The sequence below is a fragment of the Oryctolagus cuniculus genome, chromosome 15 (assembly GCF_051225735.1).
Source record: "Oryctolagus cuniculus isolate XC-2025 breed Fujian yellow rabbit chromosome 15, ASM5122573v1, whole genome shotgun sequence".
Lineage (NCBI taxonomy): Eukaryota > Metazoa > Chordata > Mammalia > Lagomorpha > Leporidae > Oryctolagus > Oryctolagus cuniculus.
The window spans coordinates 55,685,427-55,709,275 of NC_142881.1; the positions used below are offsets into that span (position 1 = coordinate 55,685,427).

Sequence of the window (23,849 nt, forward strand, 5' to 3'; positions counted from 1 at the left end):
AACCAGGTATACCACAGCACTGGCCCCAATTTTTTTTTTTCCTCCAATGCTGTGCACAAGATCTGGATTCACAAGCTTGGCCCTTGTCCCAGGCTCCAACAGCTGGCTTATGTATGAGCCAGGTTTCTATAATGGTAGAATAAGAACAATAATATATATATATTAGAGCAGTTATTCCCTAATTGAATCAGAACCACTTGGAGGGCCTGCCAGTTAAAGCACAGACTAGTAGGCCCCATCCCCAAAGCTGCTCTGCAGGTCTGGGGTAGGACCTGACGATATGCATTTCTAACAAGTTCCAGGGTTATTCTGATGCTACTGGTCTAGAGACCATACTTTGAGACTTGCTGGCTTAGGATCTGTTAAGTATCACTCCTACTAAGAGTTTGTTTTATTTATCTGTCCATAGAATTCTGATCACAATTTAGATTATAAACTGTTTATATTTGTATATGCACATGAGGGTACTTTAATAAGTTTGTAGAAAAATGAAGAGCTAAGTTGATTTTTGGTGCAAAAATATTTTGAAATCCATGCAGCTTGCTTGCTTTCTTTCTTTCTTTTTTTTTTTTTTGACAGGCAGAGTTAGACAATGAGAGACAGAGAGAGAGAGACAGAGAGAAAGGTCTTCCTTTTTCCGTTGGTTCACCCCTCAAGTGGCCGCTACAGCCGGTGCGCTGCACTGATCCAAAGCCAGGAGCCAGGTGCTTCTCCTGGTCTCCCATGCAGGTGCAGGGCCCAAGCACTTGGGCCATCCTCCACTGCCTTTGCGGGCCACAGCAGAGAGCTGGACTGGAAGAGGAGCAACTGGGACAGAATCCGGCACCCCGACAGGGACTAGAACCTGGGGTGCCAGCGCCACAGGCGGAGGATTAGCCTAGTGAACTGTGGCGCCCGCCAACCATGAAGGTTTTTAACAATACACATTGTCCATGAACTTTTTGAAGTACTCTCTATATACATATTGGGTGTAGATACATGCATATATATATTTGAGCTATTTTCTGTGGATGTAGGTTTGTTTGTTATGTTGTTTTTAACTGTCTCAGACTTTCTCCAAATGAACTCTTTTCTGAGTTGTGCTCTAATGTTGAAATTATGAGTAACATTTGACATGAAAATTATTTGGGTAATAATTTGGAATAAGATTAGTGTTCATAGTTATCATTCTTGATAATACAATGAACCTAAATTTAAAAACTTAAGAAAATAATGTCTGAGGATGCCCACCCAAACCCGCACTGTGCTTTCTCAGGACTGCGGTCTACCGGTGTCTCTGTATCATAAAGTCCAAGGTGAAATATCACTGTCATGGAAACAGAACAAAGAAAGCTGAAGCGACAGGAATGTGTGTTGATTTCTTCCTTTCCTTTTCTCTGGTTTCCCCTGGAGACATCAGCAGAATGGTGGAGAAGGAGCCGCTTGGTTTCCTTCTCTCCCACCAAAAGTAATCACACAATTTTCTCAAGCTGGGAGGAGTTTCCACATTTGGGTCATAGACCAGACTCTCCAACAGAGAAGGGAGTCCAGGAAGGACAATATAAAATAAGCTGTTATCAGGAAACTTCCACATGCCTGGTGCTGTGCTAAATGATAACTTAGATAAGTCACCAGAAAATTATAATACTTACATAAACAATAGGATGATACAATGTATTTCTGCCTATGAGTCTCATGATTCAATATAGAATTTCCTTTTATTTGACCCTACGTGCATCTTTCTCAAGTTTCGAAAGAGAATCTCGGATCTGGTGCTGGGGCGTAGTAGGGTAAGCCTCTGCCTGCAGCACACCATAAGGGCATCAGTTTGAGTTCCTGCTGCTCCACCTGTGATCCAGCTCTCTGCTATGGCCTGGGGAAGCAGTGGAAGATGGCCAAAGTGCTTAGGGCCCTGCACCCACGTGGGAGACCCGGAAGAAGTCTCTGGCTCCTGGCTGTGGATAAGCCCAGCTCTGGCTGTTGTGGCCATTTGGGGAGTGAACCAGTGGATGGAAAACCTCTCTGTCTCTCCCTCCCTCTGACTGTAACTCTGCTTCTCAAATGAATAAATAAATCTTTTTATTATTATTTATTTGAAAGAGTTACACACAGAGAGAGAAAGAGAGGCAGAGAGAGAGAGGTCTTTCATCTGCTGGTTCACTCCCCAGTTGGCCACAACAGCTGGAGCTGTGCAGATCTGAAGCCAGGAGCTTCTTCCTGGTCTCACACACAGATACAGGAGCTCAAGGACTTGGGCCATCTTGTACTGCTTTCCCAGGCCGCAGCAGAGAGTTGGATCAGAAGTGGAGCAGCTGGTACTCAAACTGGTGTCCGTATAGGATGCCAGCTCTGCAGGCAGAGGCTTTACCTGCTATACCACAGCACCGGCCCCATAAATACATCTTAAAAAAAAATGAGAGAGAGAGAAAGAAGTTACTCAAAAAATAGAGAATCTCTTACCCCAGCAGGTTGAAGACAAATAAATTATTTGTTCATTTTTAATTTTTATTTATTCATTTTTGAGAGGCAGAGAGATAAATGGTGGGGGGGAATGAGTGAGCTAGTGCACTCACATCTGCAGGTTTACTCCCCAAATGTTTTGTTTCTGGGACTGGGCTGAAGCCTAAACCAGGAGCTGGAAACTTATGCAAGTCTCCAGCATGGGTTACAGGAACCGATCGCTGCTGACTCTCACAGTCTGAATGAGCAGAAAGCTGGAGTCAGCAGTCAGAGCCGGTATCAAACACAGGCATTTTGACTTTGGACAGAGACATCTTAGCTAGCACCCAAGCTGCTATGGTAAACTCCTGCCCTGGACCTTTCATTTCCCCAAGCAATCCATTCACTTTTGTTTCTTTGTAGCCTTTACCTTTTTCTTACTAAAGGTCCTGAATATTTTACATTTTTAAACATGCAAATAAACAACAGCTGCTATTCATAATCTTAAAATGTGGTAAGTGGATATTCAGCCAAGTAGACATAAGAATCTGCAGACTGATATTGTTTGCCCTTGGAGGCAGTTGTCCTTATTGAGAGAAGATGAAACTGACTGTTGAGATTCAGTGGTTAGTCCCTGGCCGCCAAAGTTTTCAGAATTAGGTCAGGGACCAGAAATGTCTGATGCTCAGCTTTTTACTGCGAAAAGAATTAGTGAGAACATGCTAACCCTCAGGGAGACGTATGCACTCTTTGACAATGGGATCCACTTACCAGCTAGTATTCCTTCTTTATTTATAATCATGGAAACCATTTAGCTATTTGGGCCTTCTGATACTTTATTTTTCCAATGCCATATGGTCTTTGTTTAGCTTCATTCTCTTATAGGGCATTGGTTTGAAATAGCTTGAGAAGGGGATTCCATGTCTTGTAGCTATCTTCTTTAGAATTGCCTTTTCATTTCTTCCAGTAATTTTTGGCAGAATACATTAATCAAACAAGTCTCATTTATTTCCTCCTCTTATTTCTCTTTCCACATGACTTTTTTTTTTGTCTACTTCTTGCAAAAGAGCCAAATAAAAGTCTCACAAGAATATAATTTGGACCAATTAAAATAATAAAAGTGTTAGGACAATATGGTATTTATTTCTAGGCTTTCTGTACTAAAAATAATAGTACTTTGTATTTGTGTTGCAACTCAAGGCACTGTTACAGATGCTTATCTTCTGTTATTCTCAGGAGGGAGAAACAGTTATTATAATCCCTGTTTTATAGGTAGAGAATGAAAAATATGCCCAAAATTTCAAAGGTAGTGAGTGGCGGCGGTAAGACAAAACTTTGGGTTTCTTGATGGGCATCCTAGTATTCTTTCAGTAGTTGTTGTTGCTGTAATTGCAAGAACATGCTTTTCTAACATCATATTAGACATTTAAAAGAAGCATTGCTTATAACATTAGCTATAAATTATGATTTATTCTTTGCATAAGCTTTACATAAATTTCAAATGGATTTTGGTGTTAATCCTTGGTGTGTTTAGAAAATTGCAGATGACATAGAATTCTGTACAGTGGGAGACTTTGGCACAGTGGTGGGCCCACCTTGGCAGATATATTGGACAACCACTGGAGTTTCATCCTCACTCCTTCTTTTGAATAATTAAATATTCATATGGAGAAATCCAAAGCTCATATGCATCTTCCCAGGGATTGGCAGCCAATTTATTTTTATTTATTTTTCTTATTTGACAGATAGAGTTAGCCAGTGAGAGAGAGAGAGACAGAAAGATCTTCCCTCTGTTGGTTCACCCCCCAAATGGCTACTACGGCCGGCACTGCACCGATCCGAGGCCAGGAGCCAGGTGCCTCCTCCTGGTCTCCCATGTGGGTGCAGGGCCCAAGGACTTGGGCCATCCTCCACTGCCTTCCCAGGCCACAGTAGAGAGCCAGACTGGAAGAGGAGCAGCCAGGACTAGAACCCGGCACCACAGGTGGAAGATTAGCCAAGTGAGCCACCGCTCCATCCCCCATGCAGCCAACTTTTAAAAGCGCAAAGTTATGTGCAAAGTCTGAACCTGCTATACCATGGGACATCCATGGTTATATTCGAAGTGTGGAAAAGGGCAGCCCAAGTCCATAACTCTTATTTATCATCGTGTCCTCCCACCAGGCCTGTGAATTTTAACGTTTACTCCTTTGGTATATGACATCTACTGCTACCTCCAAGAAAACAAATCTTGCCCACTAAGGATGATGGATAAAAATAATAGATAAGACTTTAGCCTCAGCTTTTGACATTAGATTCCATCTTCTGGGTGGGCTCCGGGCGTGAGGAGGTTGAATCAAATGAGATCAGCAGTCAGGAGGCCTGTGTAGCTGAGCAGCAGTGTGAGCTCACTGCGGGGCTGGAAGTTTTGAAAGCTGGAGGGAAAACAAAAGGCAAGAGAAAGTCACAAACTCTGGCACTTTAGCTCACCCTGTGTTAGTCACGGGAGCTCAAACTGTGAGACGGGAAATGAATCCAAAAGAAGCTAGTATGAAGAGTTAAAAAATTCTTTTTGAGACAGACAGGCATTGAAAGAAGCACTCTTATCTCCTGATTACTCCCCAAGTGCCTCCAAGGGCTGGGGTCAAGTCAAACTGGGAGCTGGGACCTTGTCCAGGACTCCATGTGGGTAGCAGGGACCCAATTTCTTTAGCTATCACCACTGCCTACCAAGGTGCGCATTGTTAGCAGGATGCTGCAGTTGGGAGCCAGAGCTGGGTATTTTTTTTAAAATAACTTTTTATTTATTCTTTTATTTTTATTTGAGAGAGCTACACAGAGAGGGAGAGACAGAGAGGTCTTTCATCCACTGTTTTACTCCCCAAATGGCTGAAACAGCCAATGCTGGACCAGGCCAAAGTCAGGAGCCAAGTGCTTCTTATGGGTCTCCCACACTGGTGCAGGGGCCCAAGGACTTGGGCCATCTTCTACTGCTTTCCCAGGCCATAGCAGAGAGCTTAATGGCAAGTGGGGCAGTGGGGACTCCAGCCAGAGCCCGTATGGGATGCTGGTGCTGCAGGTGGAGGCTTAACCTACTATGCGACAGCGCTGGCCTCCAGAGCTGGATATTAAACTCAAGTACTCTGATATTGATGCCAGCATCCTAACTGGTGTCTTAACACCAGTTAACACTAGGCTAAATGCCACCCCAGGAGAATTTTTTTTATCCTAACAGAAGCTGGTAGATTGTAACTGATTTTATTTTGAAACAAGTATAGTCTGTAAGTCTTTGTTATTATAGTATCTAAGAAAGTTAAATAATAAATGATGAAATGTAAGATAATATACATGGAAATGCTATTTATAATAGAATGGATAATTATAAATCTTGATAAAATAGAATCCCATCCTCTTCCCCCCTAAACATTGTCTGCTTCACCTATAGAGTGTAACTGCTTTAAGTTCATTCAATTTGATTCATTTCAAGCATTTTGGCATGTTCTTCTTCTTTTTTTTTTTTTTTTTAAGAATTATTTATTTATTTGCAAGGCAGAGTTACAGAGAGGCAGAGAGAAGTCTTCCAGCTGCTGGTTCACTCCCCAAATGGCCACAATGGCCGGAGCTGTGCCGATCAGGAATCAGGAGCCTGGAGCTTCTTCCAAGTCTCCCACGCTGGTGCAGGGGCCCAAGGACTTGGGCCATCTTCTATTGCTTTCCCAGGCCATAGCAGAGAGCTGCATGGGAAGTGGAGCAGCCAGAACTCGAACCAGCACCCGTATGGGATCCTGGCACTGCAGGCGGCAGCTTCACCCACTACACCACAAAGCCAGCCCTGGCATGCTCATTGTCCAGACGTGGAAGAATCTCATAAAGCAGTTTACAAAAAATTATCATAATTGAAAGATTAAAAGTGACCTCTTCCAGAAAGATACAATGTACAGGGGCAACTTTTTTTGGTTTTCTCTAAATTTGTAAAGAAAATATTTTCAGGGGCCGGTGCCGTGGAGCACTAGGTTAATCCTCTTCCTGTGGCACCAGCATCCCATATGGGTGCCGGCTCGAGTCCTGGCTGCTCCTCTTCCAATCCAGCTCTGCTGTGGCCTGGGAAAGCAGTAGAGGATGGCCCAAGTCCTTGGGCCCCTGTGCTCATATGGGGTACCAGGAAGAGGCTCCTGGCTCCTGGCTTCGGATTGGCACAGCTCTGGTCGTTGAGGCCATTTGGGAAGTGAACCAGCAGACAGAAGACCTTTCTGCCTGTCTCTCCCTCTCACTGTCTGTAACTCTACCTCTCAAATAAATAAAATCTTTAAAAAATTTTTTCAGTTTTGATTAACATTTACTGTTTACATTTAAAATGTATAAAAAAAGAATAAGACACATGCAGCCAATAAGCAGAAGAAAAGATGTTCAACATTTTCAGTCATCAAGAAAATACCAATGTAAATGATAGGATATCATTACTCACCCACTAAAATGGTGAAAACTCACAAAATTGATATTACCAAAGGTTGGTGAGGATGTGGAGCAACTGGAATGTTCATACAAGTATATTTGTCATGTGTCCTAGAAAATTTTACTACAAGGCTTATATGTGAATGTTCTTACCAGAAGCCCAAAATATCATCAATAGATTAATGGATAAAAAATTTTAGGATTTCTTTATTTAATGGAATACTACTCAGCAAGAATTAACTACTGAAAAGTACAGAAATGGATGGATCTCCAAAACATGCTAGACTAAAATAGCTCGACACAAAAGAGTACCTATTGTACCATTCCATTTAGCTGAAGTAACAGGTACAGTCAAAACTAACCTACACTGGAAAAAAAGCAGATGAGTGGTTTCCGGGGGCTGGCAGTAGGGATCATGAGAATGACTGTAAAAAGGTCCAGGGAATTTCTTGAGGTGATGGAAATACTGTATATCTTGAGTTAGGTAGAGAGTGTCTGGGTATGCGTATTTATAAAAATTCATCAATATACAGAAAATAGGGCATATTGTATAAAGATTATACATCAATCAGTTTAAAATAAAATATTGATGTATTCACTAAGATTTACATATTAAATTACTTCACAAGATGATTCCTTCATGGAGTATCCAAATTGGTCTCAACTGGTACCCAGTAGGTACCAATAAATTAGGTAATGTTTTTAAAGCGTAATGAAAGGCAGGCCACTAATGTTGGGGTAGCTATGCTAACAGTCGCTGTGAGGTGATTCTGGCAAGCACTGGTTAAGGGTAAAGGCTGGAGTTAAGCTATGAGGGTTTGGGTTTAACTCACCATCAGCTGACTGAGTGACTATGGGAAGTTAATTAACTTCTCTAAGCATCAGTTTTCTCATGTGTAAACTAGGGATAACAATGACCTCTATGTTACAGTGTGTGCAAAGATTAAAAGAGGCAACATATGAACCTAGGTATAGCAAATATTTCATCAATATTAGCTATTATTTCTGGTTTCACCTATTTCAGGAACGCAGAGACCCAGAGGAGGAAGAACCCAGGTGGTGGTTGGTCTATATAGACCTACATCTGTTTATTCCATGGTTTCTTTATTTTCCTTTGTACCGTATGTAAGGCTTTGTTGAAAGGGCTGTTGTCTTCTATTCTAAGAGAAAAGACAGGACTGGGGTCATGGGGCTGAACCTGTGAGACTGCATTAAAGAGAAAGCACAAGGCTGAATGTTGCAGCAATCTCCCCTCATACCCATGGTTTTGAAAAGGAGATGATTTAATGGTAGGCAGCTTCTCTCCAACCATTTAGCTTTCTGTCCTCATCATGGCAGGGGTTGCTGGGCTGCACCAGGCACAGGTGAAAATAAAGCACCACAGAATGGGACTGCAAGTCAGTAGGATCCATGCATCATCTTGCACTCTGGTTGCTTCAGACTCTAGCATTGTATTTAACCTCAAGTTATCCAATATTTAAAATCTATCAACATAATTAATAGAGAATAGTGTAAGTTTGAAGATAGTGTTGTTGCTGCTGACTTAAAAACTGGAACCTTCCTCTATTTTATTTACTTTTTATTCAAATATTTATAAATTCTGTTAGGATTTCTGAAATGAAAGCAAGTAAGTAGATTTGAAAAATTTTTTCTGTGAAAACATCCTGGATGATTCATTTACTCAGAAATAATTTCCCAGTAGCTCAGACACTTGTGGGGTGTATGTGTGTATTAGGCATTTTAGGGAGTTATTTGGCAGAGTTTTAAGACTCTGGGATATGAAAACTGATCATTTTCTTTGCTTTGAAAATTCTGTCAGGAGTCCTATTCTTGAAGTCTTAAAATGAATGTATAATCACCTTGTAAGCCATTGTGCACGTTGGTTTACTAGGGAGAAAGGGCAGGAAACCAACTTTGTTTGAATGGAATGAGTTTTCACAATTGAATCCATTTTTGGACGTGTGCTTCGTGAATCCCTAAGATGGTCGTATTCCCAAGGCGACGTGGAAGAGCAGAGCGGATGTTGCAACACATCACCCATGGGAATGGAAGTGGAAGTTAGTGTAAAATTGAAGACATCTGTGGGAGCAGTGAGCCGCTCAATGCCTAGTGCCCTAAATCAAATGAAACCCCCAGATCTTTCTTGGCAAATTCTCATCTGATCTACAGCTCACTGGTGAAATGATGATATGAAAGAGAAGGCTCAAGCTACTTTGGATTAAACAAACATCAGAAACTGATTAAGATTTTCTCACTTCTTTAAGAACAGATTTTTCGGGGCCAGTGTTGTGGTATAGCAGGTTAAGCTGCCTCCTGCGATGCCAACATGCCATATGGGTACTGGGTCATGTTCCGGCTGCTCCATTTCTGATCCAGCTCCCTAGTAATGGCCTGGGAAAAGCAGTAGAGCATGACCCAACTACTTGGGTCCCTGCCACCCATGTGGGAGACCTGGAAGATATTGCTGGCTTCAGACTGGCCCAGTCCCAGCTCTTGGAGCTATCTGGAGAGTGAACTAGCAGATAGAAGATCTCTCTCTCTGTCCTTCTCCCTCTCTCTGTAACTCTGACTTTCAAATATAAAAAAAAAAATCTTTAAAAAGAAAGATTTTTCACATAAAAATATCTGGTTGGTGACTGAGGTAATATGTATAAATTTAGTTTCTCTTTTTCACAGCATGATTGTTGAGACATAAAAAATTTGAATGATTTGAATGTTATTGGTAAGGAAAAAGCTAAACAGAAAAACTGATTATTTGATGAAATCGCCTACTATGAGAAAAACCGTAAGGAGAGGTCTCTGAACATTTAGCAGAAGAACTTTGACCCATAATCAGGAGCTTCTACAGATAATTGTAGTTCTGCTACTAATGTGCATGAACAAATTGTGTCAACCTGTGAATGGGTTCCTATTTTTGAAAATAAGAGGAAGGGGGCTGATGTTGTGGTGCAACGAGTTAAGCTGCTGTCTGCAACACTGGCATTCTATGTAAGCGCTGACTGGTCCATGTCTCAGCTGCTCCGCTTCTGATCCAGCTCCCTGCTAAAGTGTCTGGGAAAGCAGCACAAAATAGTTTAGAGTACTCAGGCCCCTGCCACCCACATGAGAGACGTGGATGAAGCTCCTGGCTTCCGCCTGGCCCAGCCCCAGCTGTTGTGGCCATCTGCGGAGTGAACCAGTGGATGGAAGACCTTGCTCTGTTTTTCCCTTTCTCTCTAACTTTGCCTTTCAAATAAATAAATAAATCTTTTAAAAAAATAAGTGGGAGAGGGTTGGACTTCATGGTCTCAAACTCTGTGATTCTGCCCTATCTAAACATGGATGACATTGTTCAAGGTGTCTACGTATATAAAGAGCAGCAGGATGTCTGCATAACTATAGTGCAGTTTCACAACCTTTTCATTAATTACATGATATTTTAAAAATATAACTATAAAGGAGGGCAGGCCTTTAGTCTAGCGACTACAGTGCAGGTTAAAAATGTCTCTATCCCATATTAGAGTGTCTGGGTTTGATACCTGGCTCCAGCTCCTGACTCTAGCTTCTTGCTAATGCACGTCCTAGAAGTTGGCAGTCACTGTTCAAGTGATTGGGTTTCTGCCGCCCAGGTGGGAGACGTGGATTGAGTTCCTGGCTGTAGTCCCAGCTATTGGAGGCAGCTGGGGAGTGAACCAGTGCAGAGGAGCTTTCTCCATCTGTGACTGTCTCTCTCTCAAATAAATAAATAAAAACTTGAGGCCGGCGCCGCGGCTCACTAGGCTAATCCTCCACCTTGCGGCGCCGGCACACCGGGTTCTAGTCCCTGTCGGGGCGCCGGATTCTGTCCCGGTTGCCCCTCTTCCAGGCCAGCTCTCTGCTGTGGCCAGGGAGTGCAGTGGAGGATGGCCCAAGTGCTTGGGCCCTGCACCCCATGGGAGACCAGGAGAAGCACCTGGCTCCTGCCATCGGATCAGCGCGGTGCGCCGGCCGCAGCGCGGCGGCCATTGGAGGGTGAACCAACGCAAAGGAAGACCTTTCTCTCGGTCTCTCTCTCTCACTGTCCACTCTGCCTGTCAAAAAAAATAAAAATAAAAAAATAAAAACTTGAAAATGTATCTGTGAGGAGCAAACCAGTAGTTAACACTGTTATATAAACTGGTAGGTAAAGATGTTCTGTCTCTGAACTTCTGCTTAAACTACGCATATAGGAATTTTTAATTTAAGGCAAGAACCCACCATGACTGTCTTCCCAGCTGAACTACGGGAACCTCTTTAGAAATTCACACATAACAGGCACTTCCTCGTTGGCTGCTTCTGTTACTGCCCAGCTTGAACTTGCACTTGTTTTGCAGGCCATCAGCAATCCACCCCAGCAGCGTTTCAGAAGATGGGGAGCAATTGTGTGACTGGGAACAGACTTAGCAAACTGGAGAAAACCAAACCCGAAACTGACACTCAGAAAAGATCCAAACCAGTTGGATTTATACCACACAATCCTGAAGAGGCTCAAAATTGGTGGCATCAGGGAGACAGGAGTGAAGGTGGAGCCAGAGGCTGAAGAGGATTGGTAAGAAGCAGGTAGACCCCTAGGTCACCCTGTGCACTCCACACTACCACGGGGTGACCCCACTGCCACTATAGTGGGAATGTGAATGCTTGTGCTCTGAAGATTGAAGAACAGTCTGTGAACTGGAAGAAGCCAGGCACAGTGAGAGTGTGGATACCATATCTGAAAGAAGGGGATTCAATGACCGTACTCATTGATTGCTGAAATCCCCTAAGTCTCTTCTCCCACTCAGCTCCTAAGATATGGCAGTCAAACAAGTAAGGAAAAAAAAAAGACAACACAGCTCAAGGGAATGACAAAGGGGCTCCCCAGAATGATGGTGCGGGGAGTTGCCAGGCTGACAGGTGTGCATCAGACAAAGTCCACATCAGAGCGGGCAGCGCTGTTACGCAGCGGGTTGAGCAGCCACTCAGGATGCTGGCACCTATATCAGAGTGCTTGTCTGAGTCCCAGCTGCTTCACTTCCTGTTAATGTGCCTGGGAAGGCTGCAGAAGATGGGCCAAGTACCTGGGCCCCTATCACCCATGTGGGAGACCAGGGTGGAGTTCCAGCTTCCTGGCTTTGGCCTGGCCTGGATCTGGGTGCAACGATCATTTTAGGAATGAAGCAGCAGGTGGAAGATCTCTCCCGCTCCCCTCACTGTTGCTCTTTCAAATAAATAAATGAATAAGTATTTTTAAAGAACCTACATTGGAGCAGTATGGCTCAAAGGCATGTGTGTCATCACCTGTTGAGTATAAATGGCTGGGGGGGTCTGACCCGGTGCTTGTCTGTACTTGGTTTCCTGGGTGCTGTATGGGGGAAGTTCTAATCTCTTCCATTCCTTCTTGGGTTGGCTGAGAACGTTCACTTTCCACCTAGGTGTGTCCTGCTTGGACCTGTTCCTGAGACCTGGAAATGAGTCCGAGTGACACTGGAAGGATTGCAGCAAACAGTCCATGTTCCCATCCAGGGTCCAGTGCCTGGCCCGGACTGTGCCTACCAAATATTGCAGTGGTGGTGAGCCTGGTGTCTCTCAGGACTCATCCAGGCTCCTGCTTGCTGACTCCTTCAAAGGGCTTTGGTCATTTCCTAATGAAGATAAGCCCAGGTCATGACCCCAGATCATGGTTTACTTCTGTAAATTTCTCTTTCCACCTAACATTAGTTTTTAAAACTTATCCATGTTGATGTTTATTTTCTAACTGAATAATGTTCTAATATCTGACTATATAACTTACTAATCTGCTTTTTTTTCTCAAATTTAATTATCTGGGGACTGGTGCTGTGGCGCAGTGGGTTAACACCCTGGCCTGCAGTGCCAGTTCGAGACCTGGCTGCTCCACTTCTGATCCAGCTCTCTGCTATGGCCTGGGAAAGCAGTAGAGGATGGCCCAAGTCCTTGGGCCCCTGTACTCACTTGGGAGACCCTGAAGAAGCTCCTGGCTTCGATACGGCGCAGCTGCAGTTGTTGCAGCCAATTGGGGAGTGAACCATCGGATAGAAGACCTCTCTCTCTCTCTGCCTCTCCTCTCTCTGTGTAACTCTGACTTTCAAATAAATAAAGTCTTAAAAAAAAAAAAAGGTTTACTTATTTGAAAGGCAGAAGGCAGAATAACAGGGAGAACAAGAGAGAACAAGAGATTTTTCCCTCCCCAAATGGCTGCCACAGTCAGCCAGGTCTAAGCCAGGACGCAAGTGCTTGGACCATCTTCTTCTGCCTTCCCAGGCACATTAGCAGGTGGCTGGATTGGAAACAGAGTATCTGGGACTTGAATCATTGCTCTGATGTAGGATGCTGGCTTCACAAGTGGCCACTTAACTCACTGTACCACAACACTGGCTCCTAATCTGTTCTTTTATTGATTGGATTTTTAGATTATTTACCTCTTTTATATCGCAAACAACATTTCTATGAATAATTTGTGCATGTCTTTCTGTGGATATGTAGAAGAATTTATCTTCTGTATTTACTTAGGTATTGCTAGATTATAGTATTTCAATATTTCCCAAATTTTCCTAAGCAATTTTTACTAATTTTTCTTCCCATTAGTAATGAATAAAAATTTCTGAACTCTACATTCTCACCAATATCTGATCTTACCAGACTCATTACAATTTGCAAATTACATGTGTGTAATTCTCATTGTGATTTTTACTTTCACTTACATGTGGCCAGTGATTTTAAACATTTTTTCATGTTTATTGGCCATTCAAGATTTCTGTTCTATGACATGTCTGTTCATATCTCTTGTGCTTTTTCTTTTTTTAAGATGTATTTATTTATTTGAAAGTAGGAGTTACACAGAGAGAAGGAGAGGCAGAGAGAAAGAAAGATGTCTTCCATCCGCTGGTTCACTCCCCAGTTGGCTGTAATGGCTGGAGTTGCTCTGATCCAAAGCCAGGAGCCAGGGGCTTCTTCCAGGTCTCCCACGCAGGTGCAGGAGCCCAAGGACTTGGGTCATCTTCCACTGCTTTCCCAAGCCACAGCAGAGAGCAGGATTGGAAATGGAGCGGCCAGGACTCGAACCGGCACACATATGGGGATGCCGGCACTGCAAGCAACAGCTTTACCCACTGTGCCACAGTGCCTGCCCCTCTTACGCTTTTTTTTTTTTAAGGTTTATTTTATTTACTTGAGAGGCATAGTTAGGGGGTGGGGAGGGGTCTTCCATTGCTGGTTCACTCCTCAAATGGCTACAACAGCTGGAACTGAGCCAAGCCAAAGCCAAAAGCCAGGAACTTCTTCCAGATCTCCCACACCAGTGCAGTGGCCCAAGCAGATGGGCCATTTTCTACTGCTTTCCTAGGCCATCAGCAGGGAGCTGAATCAGAAGTGGAGCAGCCAGTACTTGAACCAGTGCCCATACGGGATACCAATGCTGCAAGTGGATGCTTAACCTACCACCCCACAGTGCTGGCCTCTCTTGAGCTTTTTTCTATTTGGTTATTCATCTTTTTTTCTAGACTTGAGAAAATAATTTATATTTTTTGAATTATAATCCTCCATTGGGTATAGATTTGCAAGTATCTCTTCCTAGAATGTGTACAATCTACTGATTTTATTATAGTGTCTTGTTTTTGATAATTTTTTTTTCTTTTCTGTTTATTTGAGTGGTATAGAGAAAGAGATTTCCCATCCACTGGTTCACTCCTTAAATGCCTGCAAAGGCTGGGACTGGGGTGGGCTGAAGCCAGCAGCCAGGAACTCAGTCTGGACCTCCCATGTGAGTGGCAGGAACTTGGCTCCTTGAGCCATCACCACTGCTACTCAGGGTCTTTATTCGTGGGAAGCTGGAGTCAGAATCTGGAGTTGCAATTCACAACAGCTGAGGTATGGAATCAACTCAGATGGCCATCAACTGATGACTGGATAAAGACAATGTGGTGTACATATACTGTGGAGCACACAGCCATAACAATGAATGAAATCTTGTCTTTGGCAACAAAATGGATATAACTGGAAACCATTGTGCTTAGTGAAATAAGCCAGTTGCCAAAAGACAAATATCATATGTTTTCTCTCAAATGTAACAGTTAATACAGAATAGCAAATAAATTAAGCTTTTAAAAAGTGTTTTTGTTTGTATCAACTGGATTATCTCAAACATGTTTTCAAGCTCACAAATTCTTTTTGCTTAGTCTGCTATTGGGGGCTGTCAAGTATATTATCAGACTTTTTGGCTTCTTACAGTGAAAGACTTCTGTTTGCCTTCCTAATTACATTAAATTTTACTTTACTAAGTTTCCTTAAAATCATTATTTTCAGTCTTTTTTCAGGAACTTCACTAACTTCCTTTTCTTTTGAGTAAGTTGTTATAAATGTGCTCCTTGGAGGCATCATGGTACTTGATTTTCATGCTTCAGTACTGGAGGATTTGTGCATCTGTCAGATCACCTGCCTCCACCAAATTCATAGGCTGGCTTATGTAGTTAGACTTTCTTAGTAACGTGTCTTCAGATGGTGGGTGAATATGCGGTGCTGGCTTCTGTTCCAGCTGAGTGCTTTGCCATAATGTATGTTAGCTTCTTCAGTTGTGGCCAACACCAGCAGAATCTGCAGGCCTAAGCTGTTGGATTGCACTGCTAGCTGAGATGCAGGCAGGTGGGTCTGCTGGTGGTTCAAGGCAGAGTGCACCTGGCTACCTAAGTGGGGCATTTGTGAGTCTCTGTGGGTCACCTGGGATGGGACCTTTCTGGCAGGTCCATGCAGGTGTGGTGCCATCAATTCCTGAGAGTGACATTGAGCTGGGCTATTCCAGTGGATCCAGGTAGGTGCAGCACAGCATTCCTGGTGGTAGAGCAGGGTTCCTGTCCAGTGTCCATGGCCCATCATGGTGGCCGGTGCTGTGGCGCAGTGGGTTAATGCCCTGGCCTGAAGCGCTGGCATCCCATATGGGTGCCGGTTCTACTCCCCGCTGCTCCTTTTCTGATCCAGCTCTCTGCTAAGACCTGGGACAGCAGTAGAAGATGACCCAAGTGCTTGGGTCCCTGCAACCACGTGGGAGACCCGGAGGAAGCTCCTGGCTCCTGGCTTCAGATTGTTGCAGCTCCGGCCGTTGCGGCCATTGGGGAGTGAACCAATGGATGAAAGACCTCTCTCTCTGTCTCTACCTCTCTCTGTAACTCTTTCAAATATATAAAGTAAATCTTTTTAAAGAATTTTTAAAAATTAAAAAAAAATACAGAATACAAAACAACATATAGGAATGAAACGGACATCTTGTGATATGCTTGTTTTCAGCCCTTGTTTATATTCCTGTAGAAGTGTGGTCTTCCCACTTTTTACTTGTTGAATATCATGGTTAGTGGTGAATTAGCCTGGCCCCTTAGAGTGGATTGAAAGCATGTCTTAACAAAAATCAGAGAAGAGAAGAAAGGAGAAGGATTTAAGGGGGAAGGGAAGTATGGTTATCTTTTTAGAACTGTACCTATAAAATTCATGAAATATGTTCTTTTTATGGTAATAAGAAAGAAACATAATAAAAAGAAGCTGGAGCTGGAAATTGAACCCAGGTATTCTGATGTGGGACACAGGTTTCTTAACTGGTGTGTTAACCACTAGGTTAAATGCCTGCCCCATAGTAACCTTTAAAAAAAATTAGAGTACGAGAGATAGAGTACACACATCAATTCAATAAATATTTACAAGTGAATATGTATCAACATATTATTGCACAGGGATGCATTTACTTTTTTTAATTTTTTTTTTTTTTTACTTGAGAGGCAGGGGGAGAGGGATTAGGAGAGAAAAACAGACATAAATATAGACAGACTACACCCAACCTGTGGTTCATTCTCCAAATACCTGCAACAAGGCTGGTCCAGGCCAAGACCAGGAGCCTAGAATTAAACCCAGGTTTCCTATATGATGGCTGAGAACCAACTACTTGAGCTGTGATGCATTTAAAATGTATTTGCATTCATGAATCTTTCCCTTTATCATTTGTAATTTTGTGTTTTGTTTAAGAAATCCTCCCTTATCCTAATGTCATAAACATGTTCTTACTTTTCTCCTAAATATTTTAATGTTTTGGTTTTTTATGTTTCATGAACCCAGAATTATTTCCTGTGTGTATATAATATAAAGTAGTGAAAGGCAGAACTACAGAGAGAAAAGGAGAAACAGGGAGAAAGAGCTGTTCTATCCACTGGTTTATTCCTCAAATGGCCACTATGGCTGGGGCTAGGCCAGACTAGAGCAAGAAGCCCAGAGCTGCTTCTGGGTCTCCCATGTGGGTGCAGAGGCCCAAATACTTGGACCATCCTCTTCTGCTTTCCCAGCCATGTTAGCAGGGAGCTGGATCAGAAGTAGAGCAGCCAGAACTTGAACTGGTGCCCATATGGAATGCTGACCTCGCAGGCGGCTCAACCCACTATGCCACAGTGCTGGCCCCTTAGTTTTCTTTCTTTTTTTTTTTTAACTTATTCAACAGGTACAGTTATAGACAATGAGAGAGAGAGAGAGAGAGAGACAGAGAGAGACAGAGACAGAGATAAAGGTCTTCCTTCCGTTGGTTCACCCCCCAAATGGCCACTATAGCCGGCGCTCTGCACCAATCTGAAGCCAGGAGCCAGGTGCTTCCTCCTGGTCTCCCATGCAGGTGCAGGGCCCAAGCACCTGGGCCATCCTCCACTGCCTTCCCGGGCCACAGCAGAGAGCTGGACTGGAAGAGGAGCAACCAGGACTAGAACCCGGCGCCCATATGGGATGCCAGTGCTGCAGGCGGAGGATAAACCAAGTGAGCCACGGAGCCGGCCCCTAGTTTTCTTTCTTTTTAAGATTTATTTTATTTATTTGAAAGACACAGAGGTAGAAACAGAGAGAGAGAGAGAGAGATACCTTCCAACTGCTGGTTCAGTCCCCAAGTGGCCACAGTGAGTGGCCAGAGCTGAGCTGATCTGAAGCCAGGAGCCATGAGGCTCTTCTGGGTCTCCCACCTGGGTGCAGGGGCCCACGGATGTGGGCCATCATCAGCTGCTTTCCCATGTACGTTAGCAGGGAGCTGGATTGGAAGTGGAGCAGCCAGGACTTGAACCAGCACCCATGTGAGATGCTGGCACTGCAGGCCAGGGCATTAACATCTGAGCCACAGTGCCAGCCCCTAGTTTTCTTTCTAATAAGTGTAACCATTCAGTCAAACAGTATGTATTGGCCATCAATACCTTCCACCACTTTTGTGTAGCAAGGTTCTACATGTGTGTGCATCTAATTCCTAGGCACTCCATTATGTTCTATTGATCCCTTTGTCTACCTTCATGCCATAGAGAAGAAAAAATAGTATCTTTTCTTCACGTATTTAAGGTTCACGACCGAGACAGCTGTAGTAAAAGACAGAAACGGAAGGAAAAAGCATACGAATTTATTTATGTTTTACATGATATAGGAGCCTTTGGAAATGAGGACCCAAAGAAACACAGCAACGAGTATGTTTTTATGCTTAGGTTGGAAGAAGAGCAGACAGTGGCAGGGAAGCATGATTGGCTACAGAGATACGATCTAAGGGTAAAACCTGAGGAGACCTTACCAAAGCCTCTTTGTTCAGGCACTTCTAGGTGTCTCTGTCTTCAAGAGTAAGCCTGTTCCTTTCCTGACGGTGTAGGGGAGGAATCTCTCACACGAAGGTTTTGCCTCACGAGGGAGGAGGGGGAGGTTTCTCCGAGGCCGTGCTGCCATATTTTGGAGTAGCCTGTTCTGAACCCCACCAGCACCAGGATCTACTACCTCCATGACTATAGATTTATGAGAACGTTTGATAGTGGGTGGAGTAAAAAGTACTCCATATTTTGTGCCATAAACTCCCAGTTACACATTGAGGCATAAAAGCATTCAAATCGTTCCAAAGTTCAGGTTGGTAAAGGAGAAAATGTGCCAAACTTGGTGTCACAGGTGCACCCCTGATCTGACATATCTGATTATATGCTTCAGAGTAGGTCACTTTGATGTTTTCCATTTTAAAACAGGTAAATTTGAGTGGATCTTTAAGATTCCATTCACTTACGATAATCCTGACATCATCATACCTGTTTTCCCACACTGCCAACAGCCTACCCTCTCTGCTCAACAGAGTAGCAGTGTGTTGTAGAATTCACCACTGGAAAAGAATATGAACAACTCCTGATTGTTTTTGTTCTTGTGCTTGAGGACTAAATTAGATTATAAATTTTTAAAAGGCCATCTCAGATCTTTGTCAAGTAACTAAACTCAAAAGAGTAATAACTGTTCTCCATTTCTCATAAATGTCTCATCTATTTTGTTCATACTTTCTAAAACAACTTGGTTTACATGGAGATTTTTAGTTAGTCTCATTGGGACTGTAAAAAATACCTCTTCCTCTTTCGGAATGGATTATTTTGAGTAGTGACATAAATGAAAATCAGCATGTAGTTTTATCATGATCGGTTTCGACTGGAGCCAGTAGAAGAAGTGTTCTTGCCCTTATAAAGCAAATTAGTTCTATGGTGATATGCTATAACTAGTGGGCTTTATGTTAAGAACAATATGCAGACTTCATTTACATTTATAAAATAAATTCTTAGTGGGAGGGTTGTAATTATTTATACTACTGAAGGCTTGAGTTTTTTAAAATGAAGACTCACTATGTAGCTCCTTTAAAATATTTATTACATTATTAAAAGTATGGCAAAACACATATGATGAAGTTGGAATTTTCTAAATTGGAAAAAGATCCTATGGGAGCTGTCAATTAAACATTTAAAAATGTATCTATTTATTTAAAAGGCAGAGAGGCAAAGAGATGGAGAGCTCCATCTACTGATTCCTTCCCCAAACGCTTGCAGTGGCTAGGACTGGGCCGAGGCTAAGGCTAGCAGCCAGGAACTCAATCCGGGATTCCTGCTTGGGTGGGACAAACCCAACTCCTTGAGCCATCACTGCTGCCTCCCAGGGTCTGCAATAGCAGGAAACTGGAATCATGAGCTGAAAACAGATGTCAGACCCAGATACTCTCATGTGGGACATAGGCCTCTCTGTTGGTAACAATGCTAGGCCAAACACTTAGCCCAAATTAATGTGTTTGAAAATGAAAATGATTAGACCCAAGGAGAAGAATAGCTTGCCCAAGGGTTCAAACTATGGAAACTCTTCTGCCCCAGGAAATTCTTCTTTGTGAATAGAGATTTTTCTTCGTGTTTTTTTTTTTTTTTTTTTTTTTTGACAGGCAAAGTGGACAGTGAGAGAGAGAGACAGAGAGAAAGGTCTTCCTTTTGCCGTTGGTTTACCCTCCAATGGCCGCCGCACCGCACTGATCCGAAGCCAGGAGCCAGGTGCTTCTCCTGGTCACCCATGGGGTGCAGGGCCCAAGCACTTGGGCCATCCTCCACTGCACTTCCCTGGCCACAGCAGAGAGCTGGCCTGGAAGAGGGGCAACCGGGACAGAATCCGGCGCCCCGACCAGGACTAGAACCCAGTGTGCCGGCGCCGCAAGGCGGAGGATTAGCCTATTAAGCCGCAGCGCCAGCCCGTGTTTTTGTTCTTAACATTAGTTTACAATATATTTTATATATTAATATATACATATAATGTATGTTATACTCAAGGACAAATCTAGATTTTGGGGGATCTAAAATAATTTAATTGCTTTAATTTTTAATTTTATTCTTTCTAAAAAAGTACACAAAATTACAAATATAAAATTAAGTATAAAAAAGAACATTTCAATAAAAAATTATAACAATATATCGAGGATTTAGAGATTTGAGTGCCTTTCTTCTGAGATTTCTTTAGACAGCTTACACATATAATACTTCCAAGCACAGCCTGCCTTCTCCCCCACACAGATCACTCTATAAATCCCAGTGACTCCCAGAACTCATAGCATTATCAGCTTCATGTTAAATCTGCTTTGGCCCATAGTATGCTTACTATTTCACTAGTTCTTTATTTTCCCCTAAGATTGGTTTATTTATTTGAAAGGCAGAGTTACAGAAAGAGGAAGAGAAGGAGAGACACAGAGAGAGGTCTCCCATCCGCTGGTTCATTCCCCAGATGGCCACAATGGCCAGGGCTGAGCTAGGCTGAAGCCAGGAGCCAGGAGCTTCTTCCAAGTCTCCTATGTGGGTGTCAGAGGCCCAAGGACTTGAGCCATTCTCCACTGCTTTCCCAGACCATTACCAGGGATCTGGATCAGAATTGGAAAGGGGCCTGGTGCTGTGGCCAGCAAGTTAAGTTGCTACCTGAAGCACGCACATCCCATCTGGGCGCCAGTTCAAGTCCTAGCTGCTCCACTTCCAATCCGGCTCTCTGCTAATGTACCTGGGAAAGCAGTGGAAGATGGCCCAACTGCTTGGGCCCCTGCACCCACATGGGAGACCTGGAAGAAGCTCCTGGCTTCAGCTTGGCCCAGCCCTGGCCACAGTGGACATTTAGGAAGCAAACCAGTGGATGAGAGACCCCTCTCTGTGTCTCTCCCTCTCTCTCTATAACTCTGCCTTTCCAATGAGTAAAATAAACTAAAAAAAAAAAAAAAAAGGAGCAGCTGGGACTTGAACTGGTGCCTATATGGGATGCTGACACTGCTTGTTTCACTAATTCTAAGAGAGATCCACAAAGTAAAAAGTAGTATAATAACAGAAAGGGATCTATATTTCTTTTTTACATAATGACAGAAATTGAAATTACAGTTGGTATCATGTAATAGCACGCATGGACTTTAGCAAAAAATAAGGTAAAGAAAATGACTCCTTTTATACATTTTCTGTTACATGCCAGACCCTCGCTGGAGTTTAGATGAGGAAACAGGCTCATAAATTAACCACCTATCCAAGGGGACCCAGGTGTTTGCATTCTATCTCCCCTACCTTCCACCAATACTTTCTTCTTCTTTTTTTTTAAGTCCATAGGAATGTATGCAGAACTACACAGCTTTACAGTTTTAAAGTTCATACACTTCATACTTACAACTTTAGGAACGTGGTGATTCTTCCCACTGTGCCTGCCCTCCCACCCACACTCCCCCCCGCTTCCTCCTCCCTCATTTATTCCCACTCTTGTTTTTTACTGAGATCTATTTTCAATTGACTTTATACACATATGTTTAACGCTGTGTTAAGTAAATAATTCAACAAATAGTATGGGGAAAAAAAAACCACAAAAACTGTTCCTCAACAGTCAAGACAAGGGCTGTTCAAGTTGTTTCTCAAAGCATCAATTTTACTTCTACAGATTGCCTTTTGGGTGCTGTATTAGTTATCACAGATCAGGGAACATGTGTTATTTGTCCCTTCGGGACTGGCTTATTTCATTAAGTATGATGTTTTCCAGATTCATTCATTTTTGTTGCAAATGACCAGATTTCATTTTTTTTTACTGCTTTGTTGTATTCCATGGTGTATATATCCCATAATTTCTTTATCCAGTCTTCAGTTGACAGAATTTGGGTTGATTCCATGTTAAGACATTGTGAATTGAGCTGCAGTAAACATGGAAGTGCAGTTAACTCTTTCATATGCTGATTTCATTTCCCAATTATTTCGAAATTTACTCTTCTTGGGGCCTAGAATAAAAATGCAAAATGACAGATGAGTCCATTCCCCAGGGATGGAGCCCTGCAGCCTGGAGCATCTGCCCAGATACCAGACTCATATCGCTGAGGGAATGTTCCTGACAAAAACAACAAAACACAGAACCTGTTAGAGGTACAGTTTGGGTTATTCCCCCAACATTTTAGTTTTATTTTATTTATCTATTTTTTAAATGAATGGCTCCTTCTTAAAAAAATATTTATTTGTTTGAACGCAGAGTTACAGAGAGGCAGAGAAAGAGAGAGAGAGAGGTCTTTCATCTGCTGGTTCACTCCCTAGATGGCTGCAACAGCCAGAGCTGCGAGGATCCAAAGCCAGGAGCCAGGAGCTTCTTCAGGGTCTCCCACATGGGTGCAGGGGCTCAAGGACTTGGGCCATCTTTTACTTCTTTCCCAGGCCATAGTAGAGAGCGGGATGGGAAGTGGAGCAGCCGGGACTCAAACCAGCGCCCATAGGGGATGCTGGCACTGCAGATGGCAGCTTTACCTGCTATGGCATAACGCCGGCCCCAACATTTTAGTGTTAAATACTTTACATAGCCGCAACCTGCTGTGTTCCAGTGTGCATTGATACCATTAACTTGTAATTTTTCCTCTTTTTAATCAGTGAGTATATTCAGAACTGTGATATCCAGTATATAGAATATTGGATTTATCTGAAGAAACCATTTCGATATCCACTTTCAGTATCTTCCCAAGGGAAACTATTGCATTGAAAAAGCCCGTTTGCGTACCCCTGGCAAATATGTGAACTGCCGGGCTGGCGCAGTGGCGTAGCAGATTAAAACCATGGCCTGCAGTGCCGGCATCCTATGTGGGTGCTATTTCAAGTCCTGGCTGCTCCACTTCCAATCCAGTTCCCTGCTAATGGCCTGTGAAAGCAGTGGAAGATGGTCCATGTGGTTGGGCCCTTGCACTCATGTGGGATAACTGGAAGCAGCTCCTGGCTTTGGCCGGGCACTATCGTGGCTGCTGTGGCCATTTGGGGAGTGAACCAGCAGATGGAAGATCTCTCTCTCTCTCTCTCTCTCTCTCTCTCTCTCTCTGTAACTCTGCCTTTCAAATAAATAATAAATAAATCTTAAAAAAAAATATATATATATCGGGGCTGGCACTGTGGCACCCTAGTTAACGCCCTGGCCTGAAGCGCCAGCATCCCACATGGGCGTCAGTTTGGGACCTGGCTGCTCCCTTCCAGTCCAGCTCTCTGCTATGGCCTAGGAAAGCAGTAGAGGATAGCCCAAGTCCTTGGGCCCCTGCACCCGTGTGGGAGATCCGGAGCAGGCTCCTGGCTCCTGGCTTCAGATCGGCGCAGCTCCAGCCATTGCAGCCAGTTGGGGGGTGAACCAGTGGATGGAAGACCTCTCTCTCTGCCTCTCCTCTCTCTGTGTAACTCTGATTTGCAAATAAATAAATAAATAAATATTTTTTA

The 23,849-nt window shown here is 43.3% G+C and overlaps 1 long non-coding RNA gene across 3 annotated transcripts in view; it reads left to right on the forward strand.

Moving 5' to 3' along the window:
* The window catches only part of LOC138845369 (uncharacterized), a 71,774-nt gene that overhangs the window by 32,946 nt on the left and 14,979 nt on the right, over positions 1 to 23,849 (forward strand). Inside the window, exon 6 of one of the 3 annotated variants that reach the window (XR_016221633.1) lies at positions 11,181 to 12,013. The exons of 1 other annotated variant lie outside the window; for it this stretch is intronic. This is a non-coding gene — a long non-coding RNA (uncharacterized LOC138845369). Of the gene's footprint in view, positions 1 to 11,180; positions 12,014 to 23,849 lie in introns of those variants that run through there. One more of the 3 variants, XR_016221636.1, reaches the window with a different exon arrangement.